We start from the raw sequence: 20,912 nt of genomic DNA, 5'->3' as shown, positions 1-20,912 counted from the left end.
AAATGCCTTCTTCACTAGTCTAGCCACGACACCATTTTCAGCAAGTTATGGAAATGTACATCAAGGTCCCTCTGTACATTAATGTTCCTGAGGTCTCTGCCATTTACTCTAAACTTCTTAGCAGAATTGTGTTGCCTTATGCTTCTCTGAATTAAGCTCCATTTGCTGCAGCTTCCCTCAACTTTCCATCTGATCTATGTTCCACTGCATCATTTTGCAATCTCCTTCACATCTATGACTCCATCAATTCTTGAGTTGTCAACAAATTTACTGATTAAACCACCTTCTGTATGTTCTCATTCAAGTCAGTTATACAAGGGTTTAACAAGTGGTTAGAAATGTGACTTTAACTGTAAAGTAACTGTAGGCTGTAGGATCCTGCCTGGTATAAACAGTTCAAAAATTTGTAGCATCCTGAAATGGCTAAAGGAATAATTAGAATCTTTTATTAAAATGTTGTTATTTGGATTCTCTTACTGCAGTTAATCATTCTTCAATTTCCTTTTGCTTCATTCTGAAGGAGTGCATTTAACAAGCCCATTTAACCTCTTGAGTCAATGACAGATTTTTGTAGATCAAACCAATGAACAGTCAATTATCTTATTTTTCAGAAATTAGTTAATTAAAAGAATGTCAGATGGCAGAAATACATTTCATTGTGAAATTATTACTGGTACTAGATGGTGATTTTTATACTCTTATTGGAACAATTTGATATAATTATTTATTTACTAAAAACAGTAAGATCGTGATGAATTTGAAACTATAAACCTTGTCCTTTCTTTCTCTTGACTATAGTAGTCACAGATAACTATTAAATTCATTCATAAATCTTATGTATACTTGCTAATGAAAACAAACAGCAATTCAGTAGAAGCACTGTTGAAGGTGTGTTCTGAGTAACACAGTCAAATATGATTCAAAGCATGTGGTAGACAATGTGTATAAATAAAGATTGCAACAAGTTTAGCTGCAATGCAATGCACGGCAGTAGATAGACTATATGCATCACATACAGAAAATAATTCTGGAGGAACGTTGTCTCATTTTTTAACTGCATTGCATTTGTGGTTTCTAAATGACAATAAACTGAATCTGAATCTGAATAATTAGCAGTGTCCTACAATTATACAGTAAGACTATACTGTTAAAAGTAACTTCCCTTGAGCAAAATAAAAATTATTCAAACAAAAGAAAATACACTTTGGAATGTAATTACACCCAGGAGGATTTCACCTTTCAATTACTGCAATAGAATTTGAAACAGTTTACACTCAAGTAAATTGCTCCCACCAGGAAACAGCCTGATTACATTTGTTTTGAAAATCAGGTAACTTATGTATATGGAAATAGTGAAATTGAAAGATGTAAAGTATGCTGGACTTGTAAGTTCTGAACTGCTGATGAAATCTATTCAGCACAGTTAAATAACCAAACAGATAAAAAAAAAAATTTAATCAGAGGAGTCATTTTTTTCTCCCAAACTTTTATGGAGCTTGAAATAGAGAAGTAGGTAAACTGGAGATAAGTGACCTCAAAAAACAGACTGATGAAGAAAGTTAAAAAGTTTCAAAAGAAGCAAGTGGGAGCAATTGGGAAGTCCTGCATGCCACAGTTTCTGAAGAAATATTGGATTGTGTAGCAGGAGAGAGAGCGTGCAGAAGAAGTGAGCGAAGGCAGTCGGGACATCCTGCATGATACAGTTCCTGAGGACACATTGGAATATGTATAATTAGGCACTTAGCAAGGACCAATAAAAAGAAGTTAGGTTTAAGCAGAATGGCCAATGTGGGAGCAGCCATTGTATGAGGGGGAGTTCAGGCTTTAAGTCATAGATGCTTCAGCAAGGAGAAGGAAGGCTGTAGGTAGATTTTTTCATTTAATTTTTCTGTCTTTCCTTCTTTTTGCACAGTTAGAGCAGTGGGAATGATAGGAAGGATAGTGGAATGCTCCACACATAAAATGCTGGAGAACTCAGCAGACCAGGAAGCATGGATAGAAAAGAGAAAACTGTCAATGTTTGTGTACAGGAATACTTTGCATCTAGTGATCATGATTCCATTAGCTTCAAGTTAATTATGGAAAAGGATAGGTCTGGTCCTTGGGTTCAGATTCTAATTTGATGGTACAATTGGCCCTTCTTATCTGCGAGTTCCGCATCCGCGAATTCAACCAACTGCGAATCGAGAAAACCCGGAAGTGCTCTTCCAGCACTTGTTGTTTGAGCATGTACAGACTTTTTTTCTTGTTATTATTCCCTGAAAATGCAGTATAACAACCATTTTACATAGCATTTACATTGTATTAGGTATTATAAGTAATCTAGAGATGGTTTAAAGTATACGGGAGGATGTGCATGGGTTATCGTGGATCAGGATCAAAAAAGATCGGAAGTTCTCTTACTAAATAAGTCAGAACAGGTACATCCGGTATAATTTAGCGTCAGTTAGTCAAACGTTTGTCTTAGTATATAGTATATATTTTACTTTTTTATGCATATAAAACACTTAAGAACGTATGTTTCAGTGCCGGGCTCAGGAACGGAAGTTCCTGAGTTCGATCCAGTGACAGACTGCTATTAAGTGCGCTCTCCATCCATACGGGGTTGATGTGGAGGATCAAAAACTCAGAACCCTAAAACCCAATAATTAAACCACTGCGTTGCTTAGTAATAATTGTGGCTTTCATCGAGGCAGAGCCTTTCTCACTTTATCCTTTAAAATTGTTCCGATCATTGACCAACGTGGCCTAACACTTTTACAATGACAAATGACGTTTCACCTCTTTCTGATCGCTTTATTATTGCCACTTTATTTTCAATCGTGATCATGATTATTTTCGTGAACAGAAACACTGCGGATTCAGAGCTCCGCCACCAGGTCCTAATGTCCACTGCACTGAGACAAGTTAAATAAGGTCTGTGGTTCCGCTGGGTCCTAAGGTCCTCTGTATGGAGGCAGGTTGAATAAGGGACTTGAGCATCTGTGTTTTTTGGTATCTGCAAAGGGGTCCCGGAACCAATCCCTTGCAGATAAGGAGGGCCGACTGTGTAAGAAAAGATCTGGTAAGTGTGGATTGGGACAGGTTGTTTTCTGGCAAATGCGTAATTGATAAATGGGAAGCCTTAAAAAATAAATTTGTATGTTCCTGTCAGAATAAAAGGAAAGGATAACAAGTATAGGGAACTTTAGTTTTCAAGAGATATTGAAACCCTGGTAAAGAAAAAGAAGGAGGTGCATAGCAGGTATGGGCAGTTAGGAACAAGTGAAGTACTTGAGGGATACCGGTATATAAAAATGCAAGAGAACACTTAAGATGGAAATCAGGAGGACTAAAAGAAGGCATGAGGTTGCTGTAGCAGACAAGATGAAAGAGAATCTTAAGGGCTTGTACAAATGTGTTAAGAGCAAAAGGATAGCAAGGAACAAAATTAGTCCTCAGGTAGATCAAAGTGGTAGTTTATGCAGGGAGCCAAAAGAAATGGGAAAGACCTTAAATGGATTTTTGCATCTGTGATTACTCAGGAGGCAGACATAGAGTCTATAGAAGTGAGGCAAAGCAGCAGCGAGGTCATGGACCCTACACAGATTACAGAGGAGGAGGTGTTTGTTCCCTTGAGGCAAATTAGGGTGGATAAATCCCCATAGCCTGACAAGGTGTTCTCTCAGACTCTGTGTGAGGCTAGTGCAGAAATTACAGGGGCCCGAGCACACAAAATATTTAAAAAATCCTTAGCCACAGGTAAGGTGCCAGAGGATAGGGAATGTTGTTGCACTGTTTCAGAAAGGCTCTAAGAATAAGCTAGGAAATTATAGGCCAGTGAGCCTGACTTCAGTAGTGGGAAGGTTATTGGAAGGTATTTTGAGGGACCGGATGTATAAGTATTTGGATACACAGGGAGTATTTGGGATAGTCAACATGACTTTGTGCATGGTAGGTTGTGTCTAACCAATCTTATAGAGTTTTCTGAGAAGGTTACCAGGAATGATGATGAAAGCAATGCCTTGGATGTTGTCTACATAGATTTCAGCAAGGCCTTGGACAAGGTCCCGAATGGAAGGTTGATCAAGAAGGTTCAGTCACTCGGCATTGAAGATGAGGTACTAAACTAGATTAGACATCAGCTTTGAGGATGAAGTCAGAGAGTGGTAATAGATGGTTGCCTCTCTGACTTAGAGACCTGTGACTAGCAGTGTGTCGCAGGAATTGGTGATGAGCCCATTGTTGTTTGTTGTCTACTGTATTTCAGACATTTGTAGCTTGATGATAATGTGGTAAACTGGATCAGAAAATTTGTGGATGACACCAAAATTGGTAGTGTAGTGGATAGTAAGAAGACTATCAAAACTTGCAGTGAATCTGGACCAGCTGGAAAATGCAAATGGAATTTGATGCGGACAAGTGTAAGGTGTTGCACTTTGACCAACCAGGGTTGATCTTACATGGTGAGTGGTAGAGCACTGAGAGATGCCGCAGAACGGAGGGATATTGGAATACAGATCCATAATTCCTTGAAAGTAGTGTCACAGATGGAGAGGGTCATAAAGACATCGTTTGGCACATAAATCAACATATTGAGTACAGAATTTGAAATTCTCTAAGACTTTGGTCGGGGCTAATTTGGAGTATTGTGTAGTTATGGTCACCTAGTTACTGGAAAGATATAAATCAGATTGAAAGAGGGCAGAAAAAATTTACAAGGATGTCACCAGGAATTGCATATCTGAGTTATAGGAAAAAATTGATCAGGTTAGGACTACGTTCCCGAGAAGATTGAGAGGTGAGTGGATGGATGGACACCAAAGTATGAGGGGCATAAATAGGATAAATGTAAGCAGGCTTTTTTCACTGAAGTTGGGTGAGACAGGTCATGAGTTCAGGTTGAAAGGTGAAAGGTTTAAGGGGAATATGAGGGGGAACCTCTTCATTCAGATAGTGGTGAGAGCATGGAATGAGCTGGCAGTGCAAGTGGTGGATTTGGGGTTTGATTTCTACATTTAAGTCCAAAGTGCATTTATTATCAAAATATGTGTACCTTAAGATTCGTCCCCTTACAGGCAGCCACAGAGAAAAAGAAACCCAACAGAAGGCATTAAAAAAGATGGTCAAACACCCGATGCACAAAAACAAGAATAAATCGTGCAAACAATAAAAAGTAAGCAAATGACATTCAGAACCATAGTTCACAAAAGTGAGGTCATAGCCACAAAGCCAGTCAGAACTGCAGCCACTCCAGGAGCCCAGTAGTTGCAGGCTACATCCTCAGCTCAATTCAGAGACTAGTCAACCTCATCAAGCAGCTGAACACCAACCCATCCTTTGCCTCTGGACCCAACACCCTAGCCAATTCATTCAGGCCTGGTGCTTATGTCGGCCAAACATCAGCTCATTCCTCACTAATGGATCTAGATCAAGTCAAGTCAAATCAAGTCACTTTTTATTGTCATTTCGACCATAACTGCTGGTACAATACATAGTAAAAAAGAGACAACATTTTTCAGGACCATGGTGCTACATGAAGCAGTACAAAAACTACACTGAACTACGTAAAAACAATCTACACTAGACTACAGACCTACCCAGGACTGTATAAAGTGCACAAAACAGCGCAGGCATTACAAAAAATAATAAGCAACACAATAAGCAGAGTAGAGGGCAATAAGTTGGTGTCAGTCCAAGCTCTGGGTATTGAGGAGTCTGATGGCTTGGGGGAAGAAACTGTTATATAGTCTGGTCGCGAGAGCCCGAATGCTTCAGTGCCTTTTCCCAGATGGCAGGAGGGAGAAAAGTTTGTATGAGGGGTGTGTGGGGTCCTTCATAATGCTGTTTGCTTTGCAGATGCAGCGTGTAGTGTAAATGTCTGTAATGGCGGGAAGAGAGACCCCAATGATCTTCTCAGCTGACCTCACTATCCACTGCAGGGTCTTGCGATCCGAGATGGTGCAATTTCCGAACCAGGCAGTGATGCAGCTGCTCAGGATGCTCTCAATACAACCCCTGTAGAATGTGATGAGGATGGGGGGGTGGGAGATGGACTTCCCTCAGCCTTCGGAAAAAGTAGAGATGCTGCTGGGCTTACTTTGCTATGGAGCTGGTGTTGAGGGGCCAGGTGAGATTCTTCACCAGGTGAACACCAAGAAATTTGGTGCCCTTAACAATCTCTACCAAGCAGCCGTCGATGTTCAGCGGGGTGATGTTGCTCCGTGTCCTCCTGAAGTCAACAACCATCTCTTTTGTTTTGTTCACATTCAGAAACAGGTTGTTGGCTCTGCACCAGTCCGTTAGCCACTACACCTCCTCTCCGGCTGCATCGCCAGCTGCATCAACACATTCTTGGCCCTCGGGCCTACTACCATGATTCAGTCCATACCTGACCTTTCCAATTTTGCCCAGCGCTTAAATCAGCCAGATATCAGCTTGTTCCTCGCTTTCAGGCCTGAGCCCTGTCACCTTGACTCTTTCTCACCTCAACCCCATCTGTACTGTACATGCCACACCGCAAATGTCCCTCACCTTTGAGACTTCTGTTCACACCACCAAAATGCCAGATCATACAGCCAGTTCAAAAGTTCAGCCTTGACAGGGAAGTTACAGGCTGTTGATTGCAGTGATTGTTGTCCAGCAAAAACATGATTTATACAGTAGTTTGCAGATTTGTTCAAACACTAGAATGTCTGCAGAGTCTGGAAATCCAAGCAACACATGCAAATATTTCCAAGATGGCAGCACGACGCAGCTTGCAGCGGCCACTCCGGAGCTGATTATCTGTTACTTGTGAAGTGGGGTGCCATGCGCAAACATAATCGATTGAAAACAGACATGGGAGCAGGGAGGAACATTGGGAAATCTCCAGGAAGACCTTCTTCATTGCTGCTGCGAGGTCCGGGACTCTGCTGGGAAGAACAGGCCGCCAGTCCTCGGGGTCGCATTGCCGATGGCTGTTGGCAGGGCCGTCTTAATACGCTCTGCAGAGGATGGTGCTCGGGGAAGCTGTGTCAGAGGGGATGGTCAGTGGTTCGGAAGTTCGACGGACTTGGAGTCCACTGTGGTCAGGTCGCTTTCACTGTGTGCTGTGTCTGTGAGGCTGGGTTCAACGGAGCTTTCGTTGTGTGCTGCGTCTGCGAGGCTGGGTTTGACGGAGCTTTCGTTGTGTGCTGCGTCTGCGAGGCTGAGTTGGGCGGCACTGTGAAAGTCCATAGCGGGGGTATTCCCTTCTGCCACCAGCATAGGATGGCAAGTCTGTCGGGACCCTGGGGACTCGTGGAAACTGTGATTTCTTTTGAACTCATAGTCCTCTAACATCTTTGGACTATTTTTACTGTGCCCACTGTCTGTTCTTTATCAATTATACTATTGTATGCACTGTTGTAACTATATGTTGTAACTATGTGGTTTTGTGCAGGTCTTGTAGCTTTAGTTTTTGGTCTTGTTTGTCTGGTGGATTTGGAGCTCCTTTCCGGGGAACGCGCTAGACGGTAGCGTGATATGAATATGCAGCAGCCTCTCCGGTCTCTGGATTGGGGATTGCCAAACGTTATGTGGATTTTCTGGTGTAATCTGTTTTGTCATGTGCTTTTGTGATATCATTCTGGAGGAACATTGTCTCATTTTTTAACTGCACTGCATTTGTGGTTTCTGGATGACAATAAATTGAATCTGAATCTGAATTTGAAAACGTGATAGGAACTCAGCAGGCCAGGCAGCATCTATGGAAAAGAGTAAGCAGTTGATGTTGCAGGCCGAGACCTGTCATCAGGGTCTCTTTACTCTTTTCCATAGAGTTCCTCCAACATTTTGTGTGTGTGTTTGTCTGCTGCCAGTAAGGTGTCACTGTGTTTCACCAGTGCTATTGTAAACCAACTTGGTTATCTGGATAAGTACACAAATGGGAGAGGTATGGACGACTATGGTCTGGGTGCAGGTCGATGGGACTAGGCAGATGACTGGTCCAGCACAGACTAGATAGGCCGAAGGGCCTGTTTCTGTGCTGTAATGTTCTATGACTCTGTAAGGTCTCTAATATGACCATAAATGTTCGTTTAGTTATTGCATTTTAAATTGAACTTTGCAGCAGAATATCCTTATATACAAGCATATCATCTCTTCCAACTTTTGACCCTTAGTACAATTTGTCAAATAGCTCACAATAGTTTTTATGGCAACTCTCAACCTATGCAGACTTGTCAACAAGCCGGCTTAGTTGTACATCAGAGATTAATCATTAATCATCTCTCGTTTAGTTTTCTAAGATGCTTCAGCAAGGACAAGATTCCTTATAAGCTAAAATTCAGTCGATACTCACATTATCTAGTCACTAGCTTTGGATATTATCTTACTTACCTTACTTATCTTACTTAGCACCATGACAGGGAGAGGCATATATTTAATTTTACTGATAGTTCATTTTAGTACTTATTACTTTAATTGGGTGCCTAATGTCCTTCTAAATCATATTTTAAAGTATTTACAAATGCAAAGCTATTCCAGTTGCTATCAATTCAGTTGCAAAGTTTACACTAAACCTCAACTGTTTATTTGCTTAACTGTTCATTTTTCCCAACAGCCTGTACTTTCCTCATAGTTGGTGCTTGTTAAACACCGTAGTAGGCTGCATATTATCATAACTGTAAAATAAAAGTTATCCAGCACTTGCATGAAGGAAAACATTATAAGTTTAATTTTTGCCAGGTAGACTATTGGGAAATTACAAATCTGCTCCACTGATTCTCTTTCCATTTAATTAATGAGCACAATGCTTGCTATTTTCTTGTATGTGTTGCCGGTGGCTGAGCTTATTTTACTGCCTGAAATAGAGGTTACAATGCATAGGATCAAATGAAGTTGCAGAGGGCTGTAAACCCAGCTGTCTAGTAGGGAGGCTCCATTGTGCAGGATCAAAAGAGGCTACAATGGTTGTTGACTCATCCAGCTCCATCATGGGCACCACCTCCCTACCATCGAGGACATCTTCAAAAAGCAATGACTTAAGAAGGTGGCATCCATCATTAAGCATCCCCACCATCTAGGACAAGACCTTGTCTCATTGCTACCATCAGGGAGTAGATACAGGAACCTAAAGTAGCATGCTCAAAGTTTTAGGATCAGCTCCTTCCCCTCCACTAACAGATTTTCTGAACAGTCCATCAACACACTCTCAGTATTCCTCCTATGTGCTATTTATTTACTTAACTGTCTATCTATTTATTTATTTAATTACTTGTAATTTATATTGATTTTTCATGTCTTGCCACAAAACAACAAATTTCACAACATACAGTATGCAAGAGATGATAAACCTGATTCTGATCCTGATCCTGAATATAAATCATCTCACACCATTCCTAAAACTCATCATTCCTGGAATTATTTCTGTGAATCCATTCTGCACCCTATCTAAAGTTTTTAGATCTGAGTTTATCTCTACTCCCATTCTTGAATGAGGATTTGTCAGGAGTTTTTCAGAAATTTAATTAGACAACTGCCAAGAATCGATTTCAAAGGGTTTTTGTGGTCATTCATGTTAAAGTCATGTCCTTCCACCAACCGAATTCCTGCAGCAGTCTTCCTAATACCACTCCAACACAATTTTGTACTCCAAGGACACCTTCACTGTGCAAGACTTGTTTTAATTTAAGAAATGATATTGGATCAAAGCTGATAACTTAGAACTTTTGCAAATAACTCACAATAAATTGAGTAAGTAGAAAACTATACATGAATTGAAATGAGCCTGTGAACATTTTTTAATTACATGTTCACAAAAAAACCTCTGTAATTTTATTGATTAAAAAGTGCAGCAGTCCTCTGTAAAATTTATTCTATCTATGAAATGCTACTTGCAGTTCACAGACTCCCTGATCTAAAGATTCAATGTTGCTTTTGATTGGAAAGATATGGAGGCACTCACAACCACTCATTGGGGCAATAGATATTCTCCATTGTTGGGGTAAGGACAAGGGGGATGGTGGGAGAGTCTTCCTTGGAACAGAATGTGTTATTCCCTCATCTTACTCTTGTTTTTAACCACTCTTCTTCTCTCCTTTGTCATACATCTCCATGGCCTTGCAAGGGAACTAAATAAATTCCCAGAAGGGAACTAAACGAATGACTGATCAATTGTTTATCTGGTAAAAGTGGGTTAGGTCTTAATGATTGTAAAGGGTAGCATACCATGTTAAAGATTTCTTAAAGCAAGGATGTTCCGATTTGATGTTGCTGGAGGAACTCAGTAGGTCTGGGAGCATCAATGAAGGAGAATAGACAGTCAGCATACCCTAATGGAGTGTCTTGGCCTAAAACATCAACTGTTTATTCTCCTCCATTGATGCTGCCTGACCTACTGAGTTCCCCCAGAGTTTTTGTGTGTTGCTCAAGATTTCCAGCATCTGCAAAATCTCGTGTCTATTTCAATTTCATGATTTTTTAAATGAATTCAGGTTTGGTTTCAAATTAATATATACATAAATATATTTATCCCTGCAAGTTAAACACAAACTAAATCCAAAATATTTTATGAGAAACCACACTGATGAAGAAGCTGACTGTGTACAATGGTGAATAGTTTGTGTGATGTTAATTGTACTGAACTATTATGTACCATGAAAGCCAAAGCTGGTGCATCACTGAGAGAGATGAAGAAAGTCATCAAATGTACCAACTCAATTTGAAAAAGATGTCAGTCTGAATGTATGTTTTCTAAGACAAGTAATTCATTCACCTTTTATTCAAAATGAAAGAACCATGAAGCACAAAAACAGGTCCCTCAGCTGGCCAGGTTTATATCAGTCGTCAGTGCATCTGAAAAGCGTTTGATGGCTCTAGGCCTGTATTCACTAGAATTCAGAAGAATGAGGGGTGACCCTATTGAAACCTACCGAATGGTGGAAGGCCTTAATAAAATAGATGTGCAGAGATGTTTCCTGTGGGGGGTGGGGAGAGTCTAAGACCAGAGGACACAGCCTCAGAATCGAGTGCCATCCTTTTAGAATGGAGATGAGGAGGAATTTCTTTAGTCAGAGAGAAGTGAATCTGTGGAATTCTTTGCCACAGGCAGCTGTGGAGGCCAAGTCTTTATGTATACTTAAGGCAGATGTTGACAGATTCTTGATTGGTCAGGGCATGAAGGGATATGGGGAGAAGGCAGGAAATTGGGACTGAGAGAAAAATTGGATCAGCAATGATGAAATGGTGGAGCAGACTCAATGGGTCAAATGGCCAAATTCTGCTCCTTTATCGTATGATCTTATCAAGGACTTATTGATATCATTCCTATTTACCTACTGTGCTTTGATAATTCACATGTTTATCTAGTTGCTTCTTTAATATTTTAACATTTATTATATTGTATACAATTACCTCACTGAATGGTAAATAGATCCGTTGAATTACAATTATTTTGGCAATACAAAAAGAAAATAACATTTGAAAGAAGGTCAAAGAAGGACATATATTCTTATGTTAATAATTATGGGAAGAGATTTTAGGATAATTTTAAGCCAAGACTTTGAAGTAAAAAGAGGAATAATAATTTCATAAACATTCTGTGCTGCAATATTTATTGACTACAAGATGCACCCCAGCAACTTGCCAAGTACACTTCAGTGCTATATCACATCCTCACACAGCATCATAATCAGCAATTATAAGTCAGGGTAGCATTAACATCACCTTACCGAGCCTTACTACAGATCTCCCTTTGGTTTTGTGTAGTATTAGTGTAAAAATTATACGTTATTGTTGTCTCTGCATTATGAGAAACCTTGCTGTTTCAGCATTGCCATGCATGCATATCTGAATGCAAACATTCCAGATACGCTTACATGATTTGGCGCTCTTCCCATGTTGCCCTGTCTTCAACATTCTCCAACTGAATCACTGATTCTTTAGTAATTAGTATAATTATAAAATACTTTAAAACTGTACAGTTTTTTGCACCATGTCTGCGAGTTTTTGAAGGACTGCAGTCGATAAATTGTTGTCAAGGGCCATCTTGGCACTTTTTTTGGAAATTTTGTAGCCATAATCCCCTTGAAATTCATTTCCTGATAGTAGACCATATGACCATAAGACTCAAAAGCAGAATTAGGTTATTCTGTTCCACCATTTTATCATGACTCTTTTATTATCCCTCTCAACTCCATTCTTCTACCTTCTGGTAAACTTTACTAATCAACTTACCTATCACCCATTGACTTAACCACCATAGCTGTCTGTGACAATGAATTCTACAAATTCACCACTTCTATTTCAGAAGCGTTGTACATCACACAGTTGCTATAATATCACTTCTTATTACTCCCATCGGAGTGTGTACCTCAGCAAATTATTGCCTGGTCAAGACTTTGGTCTTAGAAAAAATATTGTACATCAAAAGTAATTCCCTCTAATAAGTATTTCAAGATAACTGATTTAATTTTCTTGAAATATGACTTCTCATAATATTTCAGCTGCTACTACAATCATACAGACATATTCCAATCCTATGTCAGCTTCTGCTTGCAAACTATGTTCTTTCCTTCTTGGTTTGGTGTCTGTAAGAATTCATTGTTTTGATCAACTCCTTTGTGGCTTGTTGGCAGCACAGTTACTGGTTTCAAGGGACTATGTCTCAATCCTCATCTGACCCAGATGTTGGGAAGTTTCAAGGCCAGATATTTGCCTCTCAAAATTTGGCTGAAGATCTTACCTCTTTTCTGATGCATGCTGTATCATAAGGTACACAGGTCTGCTCAATATGTCTATGAACTCTCAACCAATTTTTACGGTACTGGTCTACACCCTTTAATAGTTTCTCTCAAGCTCCTTTAATCATACCACTTTATCCTTTTCACTGCCTGTCTTAGAAGCAATTATTCATTTTTCATTGTAGTCAGCAGCCAATACCAAATAACACAAACATTCATAACAAGAATTGCAATCTCTCCTCACACTTACATCAAAGAACTCATGTGGGTTTTATACATGTATTTCGATACTTTCAAAACCAAACAAACCAAAGACATTTTTAGGAAACTATTCCACAGTGCGCACTAATATCTAAAGATTATCTAATTTTATGAGGAAAGGAAAAAGAAGATGCTCTATAGATTCTGCAATGCTTTGTGAAAAAACATTATTGTACATGTCTAAAATTATGATTTGGGATATAAGAACACTAATGCTAGATTTATTTGAAATGTCATTTTTTTTTTGCTTGAAGAGTTAAAAACTTTCCACAGAATGTTTTGAGATATTGTTTGTACTTCAATATCTCATAATATGATTTGGGATAAGATAATATGCTTCCTCTTTCTGACTTTCCTCCTATTAATTGGCTTATGGTTTTATGCGTTTTGTCTCCTTTTTGAATGAAGAAGCTACATGAGCTATTTTGCAATCTAATGCAGTGCTCCTTAAATCTTTAACAAATTAAAACCGATGTATTAACTGTCTCACATGCTATCTTTCTTCAGATCATTGGATTAAGTCCTTTAATTTTTCCCTGAATTTGTTGTGAGTATTTCACTGCAAAATGCCCGGTATCGGTTTTGTAGGTTTTTCACCATTATTAGCATTCCAGAGTGCCATCTGAATAAAGGACAAGCTTTATTCTTCTAAGGCAGACCTTCAGGATCAGTGGTAACTTACCTCACTCCTGTTTTGTGGCTTCTGAGAATGATAATAAGGCCAACGTTAGAAACACGCACACCCCACCAAGAAACAGAAGTGGCCGACAGCCTGGGCTTGTGGTTGATTTGTGTGGTTCCACACTTAAGTAGCACTTGAGGTTCTCAGTACCATCAATAGACAATATGTGCAGGAGTAGGCCATTCGGCCCTTCGAGCCAGCACTGCCATTCAGTGTGATCATGGCTGATCATCCACAATCAGTACCCCGTTCCTGCCCTCTCCCCATATCCCTTGACTCTGCTATCTTTAAGAGCTGTATCTAACTCTTTCTTGAAAGCATCCAGAGAATTGGCCTCCACTGCCTTCTGGGGCAGAGCATTCCACAGATCCACAACTCTCCGGGTGAAAAAGTTTTTCCTCAACTCCATTCTAAATGGCCTACCCCTTATTCTTAAACTGTGACCTCTGGTTCCGAACTCCCCCAACATCGGTAACATGTTTCCTGCCTCTAGTGTGTCCAATCCCTTAATAATCTTATATGTTTCAATCAGATCCCCTCTCATCCTTCTAAATTCCAGTGTATACAAGCCCAGTCGCTCCAATCTTTCAACATATGACAGTCCCTCCATCCCGGGAATTAACCTCGTGAACCTACGCTGCACTCCCTCTATCACAAGAATGCCCTTCCTCAAATTTGGAGACCAAAACTGAACACAATACTCCAGGTGTGATCTCACCAGGGCCCTGTACAACTGCAGAAGGACCTCTTTGCTCCTATACTCAACTCCCCTTGTTATGAAGGCCAACATGCCATTAGCATTCTTCACTGCCTGCTGTACCTGCATGTTTACTTTCAGTGACTGACATCTAAAGCTGTTGCAATGAATGAGGTGAACCCAAGCGCAGGACACAGGCACGGAGGTTGTATTAGGATGTAGATGCAGGCATGAGCCTTGAACAGCGAACAGGAGAGAGTGCAGGAAGGCAGGAGACAGGCAGAATTGATCTTGACACGGAGCATAGAAAGGGAAGCGGCAGACAAAACTTTTCTTAGCACGGAGAGACGGAGTTACACAGGTAAACCTCAATGCTGAAGTAAAACTTAAAAGACTTATCTTGACACGGAGAGACTGAGTTTCACAGGTAATTCTCGGTACTGAAGCAAAACTTAGAACGGTCCTAAGGGGCTGGGAAACATTAATTACCATACAGGAAAATCCAACGATCTGGCAACTAGTGGGTGCAAAGCCGGAGTTCTTATGCTGCAGGTCTTGATGAAAACCAAGTGTGCTGCCATCAAAGGAAATTAGGAGAAAATAGGGAATTAATGGTTGGGACCATGACAAAAGCATTTCTTCTCTACTTCATGCCTTAATGGAATCTACCTTCCCAAACATCAATTTTTCTGCACAATATTTAATCTTTTTTGCTCTACCTGCCTGGTAATCTGATCCCATGATAGATCTCAGACTTAACTAAATATGAGGGCTCACATGAAATATTCAGAGTAAATTAAATAAATCGAACCCAAAAAAATCTTTGATTCACAATGGAAGATGTAGGTTTGACTTTTGCTGAATGAGCAGTTTTGGTTACAAATGAAATAAAAAATGATTAGAAAATGTTCACTTTGTATCAAAGAAAACAAAGATTACATTGTATTTCACTTTGTGGCAATGACTGGTGGATCAACAATTAAAGTTGGCTTTAAATATTTAGAAAATATTGCAAGTGAATCTTTCAGGACGTCAAGACAATCTTTGGCTTGCATTTATTCAACTTGTGATCATTCATTTAGAAAGGGTTATTGATATATCGAGAACGCAGAGTAGTGGCCCTAAGGATGCCTTGGTACAGGGAGCTGAAGAACAGGGCTACACCATCTGATCAGAAATGCAAACATTCATCTTAATTTCTCCTGACCTTTCACCAATTTTATATTCACCCTAACTTTGTCACTCTAACTCCATGGGTTTCAACTTTGTTGACAAGTAGAGATGAATTATCACTCTCAAAAATCAGAGATCACAATTTTCCAAAAAAAAGGCACCTAAAATGAAAATAAAGATAAAATAAAATAATATAGGAAAATAGGAGCAGGAATAGCCACTAGGCTCTCAGGCATAATTCACCATTCCATATGTTCATGGAAATCTATGTTGGCTTGAACTCCTTTTTTGTAGGTTGTAATCTGTTCCCATGATAGATCTCAGACTTAACTAAATATGAGGGCTCACATGAAGCATTCAGAGTAAATTAAATAAATCAGACCCAAATAATCTGTTTCATAATAGAAGATATAGGTTTGACTTTTGCTGAATGAGCAGTTTTGGTTAGAAACCATAGCTCAAGTGGACAGTCAGACGCATTTTCATAGTTTTGAAATGGCTAATATGAGAGAAGATTTTAAGCTGATTGGAAGAAAGTATAGGAGATATGTCAAAGGTAAGTTTTTTACACAGATTGGTGTGGTGAGAGGGACACCCTGCCGGGGTAATGGTAAAGGCAGATACATTAGGGGTATTTAACAAATTCTTAGATTGCCACATGTATGATAGAAAAATGGTGTATATGGGAGTGAAGGGTTTGATTGATTTTAGAGTAGGTTAAAAGGTCAACAGAAAATTGTGGGCTGAAGGTCCTGTATTGTGCTGTCATGTTCCATGTGCACAACTCTCACCTCCTCAATCTTACAAATAATTATCTTTCTCCATCTCACATACTTCCATTCATCTTGCCTCCATCACCCTCTGTGGCTGACATTTCAAGAAACTTATACCTTTTGAGAGAAGAGATTTCTGTGCACCACTGTTTTAAATGACTAGCCCTTTATCTTGAAATAATATCCCTTTATTTCAGACTTCCCCACTGATGAAAACTAATTTACAAAGAGTTTTGTTTCAAGTTAATGGTCTTAATTCAAAATTCAGTAATACTTAATAGTTATACCAATTTGTACATTATCTTTCTGAGCAGATTAAGATATTTCTTTTGAATAATTTTGAAGGTGCTCTCCAAAATGTGATTGAATTTGTAATAACAACACAATATGCATTGCACTTTTTAAAATCCTTTTTAAGATAGCATTATAAATATCTGAATTTCTTGTACAATTGACAATAAATCAATGGATTGAGTTTCCAAAGGCATATCTCTCAATCTTTCACCATAACAGTACTAGTTCAACAGAAGCCAACATTTCTGCCTGTCCTTTCAGGTTTTCCTTCAGTTTTTCACTAAACCAATTCAGTGAACATCTGTTAATTTCTACCTAATTTACTTTTAAACAGTAGATGATAGATATCAATAGTTATCAATGTGTCTATATAAGAAGAGTGAAAAAAGTCAAGAACAAGATAAGGATGTTAAAGCTATCAAATACTTTGCCTCCAGTACCTTACTTTTCCTACATCTAATGTATGTTCATAGTGTGCATCTTTCAAACAAGCATCATTTTGATTCAGAGATCCAACCAGGTTGGATTAACTCAAACACTTATCTTTGTGGCTAACAAGATGTTACTTCTGCAGATCTTGGCTTATTCCACAACATTCAGTGTAAGTTCATTGTACTTAGTTTTAATGAAATAAAAACAGAAAAGAAAGTTCTCAGCAGGTCAGGCAGTATCTCAAAAGAGAGAATTTTAAATCAATGTTTCTGGTTGAAAACCCCTAAAGACAACTTTCCACAAATTTGTCTTTGAAAGACGCATAAAAATAAACTTTAGAATTACTGCATGCTGCAGTTTCTTATTGAGACAAGCATTAAAAATATGACCTGCTTATTGGGTGTTATACAACAGTTTCAAATCAAGCCTCAGTTGTGCTTAAAACATATATATGTACAGTGAATGATTTCTTTTGGATTTCTACTTCACATCCATTTTTTAAATTAGAATTTCTTCTTCTGCCTCTAATAGGAATTGTCTAAATATTTCTCTGGATTAACATTTTCTTTCCTTATTTTATTTTCTTAATATTTCAAAGTTGCAATCCTGAAAACTGCATTGGTTATGAAGTAACACTTCTCAATTGACTTTTGTATAAATATGTTCAATATATAACATGATCCCTTTGTTTCCGGCAGTCTGTTAATATACACAGCTGTTTTTCCAAGAGATTTACTGCCTGTGCATTGCATACATCCACTCAAATGTAGAATTTAGGGGGATGTAATTATTGTTTGAATAAGAGAGGAAATGAAATTATACAAAGCCAACATTCATAAGTTGTTGCGATTTATTGTGGCTTATTATATGGTAAGATCATGGCTTGGTAAATGTACAAATTCCGGTTAATTGGACCATCAGTTAATCAAGGCAGCTGCTTATTTGGGACAACTCAAAAAGTAATCAATAAAATAGCCCAGATTCCCTTAATTTATTTGGGACAATATCCTGCATAATTGGGACAGCAGACTGTTGCCAAACAGGTTTTAAATTGAGTCAGACGCGTGATCTTTGTAGCTGTTTGACACGATACCATGCTTAGAATGAACAGTTTTCAAATTGTTAGTTACTTGTGCTGCTGTTAAAAAAACTGTGATTGTTGTCACTGATAGTTGCAAGAAATAAGCAGTAAGACAATTCAGAAAGAACCGTTTTGCTCACTGCAGTTTCAAGCACAGAAACAGTACTTCAACAAGTTAGGAACAATGAAGAATTTGATGGTATTGACAATCATCTTGAATGTGGTAATGTAAGTAAAGATTTGGAGGAGCACTCATTGAAAATAGTATGAAGGTAGTCTATAATCTACACTAGATGTATGCACTGATTTTGTTCATTTACAGTCAATCAAGAGGACATGGTAATGTGCCCTTAGCTATCACCTGTAGCTCCCAGGAGTTGTTTGCACAAGACTGCAGGCGAACCCCAGTACATCGCTTTGACAAGTGGCTAAACCAGGTGTTGGTAGCCAGCGTGCCTTATACTTTGATGAGAGAGGGGCATGCCTGCCCTAGCATGAGGATGAGATCTACAGTGAGATCCAAGGATGCTCTGTGGAGAGCGAATGGCATGACAAGACACAGAAAAAGTCATGGTCATCCACTGCAGCTAAAGAAAGCCCCAGTTGTGATGGCGACGCATACAACTGGACCCAGACTTCTGAGGTCAAGAGAGTGGAAATGCCCCAATGCAATAGCTTTTCCACTTTAAAACCAACAAACCATTTATTAGGAATTAATACACAGCTTTATAGTACTGTAGTAGTATAGATAGTGTTCTAACTTGTTCTGTATTTCATTTAAATACATAATGTTTTACTCAGTTAAAAAGTAGTTTGTGTTTTTTTATACTTTTTGAAGTGTTTCCATGAAACTTTGGCTAGCTGGGCAGCCGCTTAATTGGGCCAAAATATACTAGTCCTGATGTGTCCCAATTGATTGGAATCCACTGTATTCATGTCTTAATTAAGTGATTTGCATACAATGTAATATTGCTGAAACAATTGTTTGTCAATGTGAGGTCAACATTTGTCCTGTTCTTCAGGCCTGGATATATTAATAATAATAATAATAATAATAATAATTAATATATATTCTGTTATATAATGTACAAACCCCATTTCCAGAAAAGTTGGGATATTTTCCAAAATGCAATAAAAACGAAAATCTGTGATATGTTAATTCACGTGAACCTTTATTTAATTGACAAAAGTACAAAGAAAAGATTTTCAATAATTTTACTGACCAACTTAATTGTATTTTGTACATATACACAAATTTAGAATTTGATGGCTGCAACACACTCAACAAAAGTTGGGACAGATGCATGTTTACCATTGTGTTACATCACCTTTCCTTTTAATAACACTTTTTAATCGATTTGGAACTGAGGATACTAATTGTAGTAGATATGCAATTGGAAATTTTGTCCATTCTTGCTTGATATAAGACTTCAGCTGCTCAACAGTCCGTGGTCTCTGTTGTCTGATTCTCCTCTTCATGATGCGCCATACATTTTCAATAGTAGATAGATCTGGACTGGCAGCAGGCCAGTCAAGCACACACACTCTGTGTCTACAACGCCACGCTGTTGTAGCCCTTGCAGAATGTGGTCTGGCATTGTCATGCTGAAATAAGCATGGACGTCCCGGGAAGAGACGTCGCCTTGATGGCAACATATGTCTCTCTAAAATCCTAATATATACCTCAGAGTCAATGGTACCTTCACATACATGCGACTCACCCATACCGTGGGCATTGATGCACCCCCATACCATCACAGATGCTGGCTTTTGCACCTTTCGCTGATAACAATCAGGATGGTCGTTTTCATCTTTGGCACGGAGAACTCGACGCCCATTTTTTCCAAAAACTAGCTGAAATCCGGACTCATCTGACCACAGCACACAGTTCCACAGTCTTTCAGTCCATCTGAGATGAGCTGTGACCCTGAGAACTCGCTGGCGTTACTGCATAGAGTTGATGTATGGCTTCCTCCTTGCATAATACAGTTTCAAGTTGCATTTCTGGATGCAGCGACAGACTGTGTTAAGTGACAATGGTTTTCCGAAGTACTCCCGAGCCCAGGTGGCTATAATTGTCACAGTAGCATGACGGTTTCTTAGGCTGTGCCGCCTGAGGGCTCGAAGATCACGCGCATTCAACAGTGGTTTCCGATCTTGCCCGTTACGCACTGAGATGTCTCTGAATTCTCTGAATCTTTTCACAATATTATGTACTGTAGATGTTGAAAGACCTAAATTCTCTGCAATCTTGCTTTGGGAAATGTTCCTTTTGAACTGACTAGCAATTCTCTCATGAATTTTGGCACAAAGGGGTGAGCCATGACCCATCCTTGCTTGCAAAGACTGAGCCTTTGATGGACGCTACTTTTATACCCAGTCACAATACTTCACCTGCTACCAATGTGGAGTCTTCCAAACCGGCGTTACTTGAATATTCTGTGCACTTTTCAATCTTATTTTAACTCTGTCCCAACTTTTGTTGAGTGTGTTGCAGCCATCAAATTCTAAATCTGTGTATATTTACAAAATACAATTAAGTTGGTCAGTAAAACTATTGAAAATCTTTTCTTTGTACTTTTGTCAGTTAAATAAAGGTTCATGTAAATTAACATATCACAGATTTTTGTTTTTATTGCATTTTGGGAAATATCCCAACTTTTCTGGAAATGGGGTTTGTATATTGTATATAATTTATTATTATTATTATTATTATTATTATTATTATTATTATTATTATTATTATTATTATTATTATTATTATTATTATGCAATATTTCTTCACAATATTATTTAAAATCGGTATTTATTGACATCTGTCTTTTCACAAGAAGAG

The 20,912-nt window shown here is 38.8% G+C and overlaps 1 protein-coding gene across 9 annotated transcripts in view; it reads left to right on the top strand.

Annotated features, from left to right (window-relative positions):
• Nucleotides 1-20,912, top strand: part of LOC140741889 (contactin-4-like) — a 2,152,419-nt gene that overhangs the window by 1,964,016 nt on the left and 167,491 nt on the right. The window lies entirely within an intron of this gene.

Source organism: Hemitrygon akajei, chromosome 19 (genome assembly GCF_048418815.1).
Source record: "Hemitrygon akajei chromosome 19, sHemAka1.3, whole genome shotgun sequence".
NCBI lineage: Eukaryota > Metazoa > Chordata > Chondrichthyes > Myliobatiformes > Dasyatidae > Hemitrygon > Hemitrygon akajei.
This window is presented reverse-complemented; position numbering and strand designations above follow the sequence as displayed.